At 26.2% G+C, this 3915-nt stretch overlaps 1 long non-coding RNA gene across 1 annotated transcript; it reads right to left on the bottom strand.

Moving 5' to 3' along the window:
* Positions 1–1161: 1161 nt before the first annotated feature.
* Positions 1162–3302, bottom strand: LOC132937459 (uncharacterized). The gene is made up of 5 exons (XR_009663677.1): positions 3165–3302; positions 2827–3046; positions 2194–2327; positions 1732–1831; positions 1162–1665 (listed from the first exon to the last, which is right to left on the bottom strand). It is a non-coding gene; the product is annotated as an uncharacterized LOC132937459 (long non-coding RNA).
* Between the last annotated feature and the right edge of the window lie 613 nt (positions 3303–3915).

The following is a 3915-nucleotide window of genomic DNA, read 5'->3' as shown; positions in this document are numbered from 1 at the left end:
ATATTATTTTTATTTAAATCTAATTAAAAAGACTGAGAATAAAATTACTCAACATTACACTATTGGCAATACAAAAATATTGTAAAGGAAGTTCTCGAATTATCGTACATACACATAATTACATAAATATATAATTATAAGATTTAATTTGTCAATATTTTACATTTTCTTTGTAATCAACATAGAAAAAGTTCTTAAATCCTAATTATTGTACTACTATTGAGGAATATTTAATATTTTTTTTGTTTAAGCTGGGCCGATGAATGAAGGAAAATGGGCCGGTTGCTTACAGAGAATTGTGGGCCGAAACTCTTCCAGTCTGGCCCTGGATGAAGGTAACCTAACCTATTGTTGTTAATTTATTTTTTATCATAAGTAAATTATGTAGGCTCTGGCCACCATGGACTATGTATTATGTATATGTATTTATTGATGGTTTATTTTGCATAATTTTCTGATGATTATTGTACAATAAACGATGCACCTTACGTGGAAGTAATATTATAATAGTTCACACCATGAGAAAAAAGATTACTACTCAATCCTGTAATTATTTATTTAGGAAGAATATTTATAAAGATATTAGGTTACAATTCTATATCTCTGTAAAAATGTTCTTATTTAGTAAATAATTAACAGTATTGAGTATCTGACATTCTTTGTTTACTTAACACAATACAATATGTATGACATAATACAACTTAATAGCAATAAAAGATTTTATTTTTTATTATTTAACAAATTTTTTTTTTTAATGAAACATTATAGAGGATTTTTGATGTTTTAAAACATTTAAAATAATACCTCGATTTATTTGTTTTTTGAAATATGCATGGATTATTTCATGAAAAGCAATAGCCAGTGGAATAGAATCATATAATCCAATAGTTAATGGAGATAAACATCTAGATGGTCCTAAAACTCCGGAAGATCGAAAATAATTAAGACTTGACACACTATCTGTTCTGCCAATACTTATTGGACGACTAAGTTGACCCCGTGGGTCCATTGTTCTGTGAACCAAACATTTATTTTAACCGATTAGAAATGTATCATTTTTATATTTTTAAATATACATTTAAAGAACATTTAACATATTTATTAAGTATAGTAGCTTTATAAATATTTAAATACTTACCCTTTTATTAAATAAATGAACAATGTTATATTTAAATGTAAAAAAATTTCTCATAGACATCAAACTGTAGTTGTATAATATTTTTAATTGTGCATACTTATATAATATAGATCTCCACCAAATGCTGTTTTTGAACTTAAAACTATTTTAATTTATTATTACAATTTTAAGTACAATTTGATATTTTTTTTTCTAGTTACCTTTCAAGTATGTGTTCCTAAAGGTAATAATGATATGTTTTGAACAGTAGCTCTTAATTCATCAACACTTGCAATGTTTGGGCCTGCCCCATTGCTTAATGGTTTTATCTCAACATGTAGTCTTTTATGACTTTCTTCATCTATAAAGTCATTCATAATAAGTACACTTTGTTTTGAATTGCAACAAGTACAAATTAAGAACCCGAATCAGAAGAGGAATCAAATGTTTCTTCTATATCAACAGTTCATTGTCCTGATGGCCGAATACAATATCCTTCATCATCAATTTCTGCAGCATTATTTTTTGGCTCATCTATTTTTTCTTCACTAAAATTCATACTATAATTTAGTATATTATAATAAAATGTATGTTATATCACAATTTTTATGTACTTGTAGGATTTATCTTCTTTGCCAATTGTTTCACCAACTAGAGTTCTTTTTCTTTTTAGTTTTCTTTTCTTTGCGTTTGTCTCATCTGATCCTTAAAACCCTGAACACATTAAATATCTTAACCAAAACCTTTGTATTTGGCACTTAAAATCTTTTCAATAAATAATACTAATGATAAAATAATTGTGAATAACATACATGCAACTAGGATAAAAAAAAAATTGTATTATAAAAAAAATGGGTAAATTAATAATATAAGTAATCTTTTAAAACAAATGCAACAATAAAAGCCATTTCAAAGGATTTATAAAGAATGAAAAAATTTTGAAAATTTGCAATTTTATTTTGAAATAATATGAACGATAGTGAAGAATTAAATAAGTTTTTAAAAATATCTTCTACAATTTCTTCAATTAAATTATATTTTCGGAATAAATGTTACATTTCTCCCATATTACTTACTTGATTATCTCTTTACATACGTTTTTGTTGCAGTATTTTCTTTTCTTGGTGTAAATCAAGTATTGTTTAGTTAAACTCTTCACCAGTTAGTTTTGTTTGGACACCATCATCAACAAACATCATTTTTGTGCCATCTGAAACATGAACATTTGTAGTATTTTGAACTGGTTTTAATTCATCCTATACAAATATTTATCAATATAATATTATATATTATGAAAAGAAATTTTAGTAAATATGTTAATAAGGAATATAAAATATATTATTTATAAATTTAAAAACATGTTAATTTTTTTTTATTTGGAATTTTAAAATTATTATTTTGTATTTTTTACTTGAAGGTCTAAATCATCCCTAGAATTATTATATAATTATAATTGTATTATAATTTATTTAATTATTATTAATTATATAGTAAACATTTAATATAATAATATGATACCTAATATTTATTATTTATGAAAAAAAAATAATAAATAGGTATTCAAAGATATTTTATAATATCTATGTAATTTTTTTTAGATTGTTAAATAATTATTATTAATGTATTGTTTTTTTATTATCCAATATAAAATAATAATTACACAATAAATTATTAGCATATTACCTAAGAAAATTAAAAATAATTCTTACATGAATTTCCACAGATCATTGCAGAATTTGCCTTTCTTTCACCTTTTGCATTAAATGATCTAATAGTTGGCACAGCACATTTTTCCAAAACAAATTTGTAATATTGTAATCATTTTCAGTAAAATGTAGACTGCATAAAAAAGAAGTAGGTACAATTTTGTTTGTCCGTCCGACAGCATTTACCCATTTTTTTAACCTTTCACTATCATTGAGTGGAAACCTTGGACAATAAAAATACAAAAATAAATTATTTATATATTTATAAAGGTACCTGCCTATAATTTAAATTAATAGTACGATACATAAAATTACGAACCACAATTAACATTAGTACTAACTTATGGAATATTAATTCATTTTTGACATCATTTGTACTGGAGAAATTAAAAACACTATAAAAATGAACCATTGTTTAATTATACCTATAGAATATAAATTATAACACAAACACAATTCAACTTTCAAGCAGAAAACACAAAAAGCTGAAATTGACGGTCGACGAATACATTTATGCCGGTAAACACCGAAAAGTAAATAGGTACGATACGACATGTTATCAATAAAGACAGAGATAGAAACACCTCAACTCTAAAGTATTCGCTATCTCATTCTAACACACTCACTCCGTTTTATTTACATTATTCATACGGGCTATGAGCAGCTGTTATTATAATATTAGCTCTAAGTGAAACTCGGGGCCGGTTGGACTCGCTGAGAGTGGGTATCGATTTTGGAGATAATGTCGTTGTAATTATAAAAGTCGCAAAGGTTATAAGACGAAAGTTTAGGATTTGAGATAAGGATTAGTGATATGGATTGGAGATATGGCTTGGCACTTTGGCGGGAATGTTTAAAAGTTTGAGTGTCTAGAAATCCATCACGAACGTTGTAAATGGATAGGCTGGATACGATCTTCAGGATCACCTCCCGTTTGTCCGCTGCTTTTGATTGTTAAAATTGTTAAACAGTGTAGAGTCGATAGGTTTATTTGATTGTCAAGCTATCAGTCATAAGATCACATAGGTAGGTGATCCGAAAATATGCGAAGGGTATATCATCAGGTTATGCGGTTGATTACGGACCCCGTTA

Source organism: Metopolophium dirhodum, chromosome 1 (genome assembly GCF_019925205.1).
Source record: "Metopolophium dirhodum isolate CAU chromosome 1, ASM1992520v1, whole genome shotgun sequence".
NCBI classification, from domain to species: Eukaryota; Metazoa; Arthropoda; class Insecta; order Hemiptera; family Aphididae; genus Metopolophium; species Metopolophium dirhodum.
The sequence above is the reverse complement of the archived record's forward strand: the minus strand, read 5'-3'. Positions and strand labels throughout refer to the sequence as shown.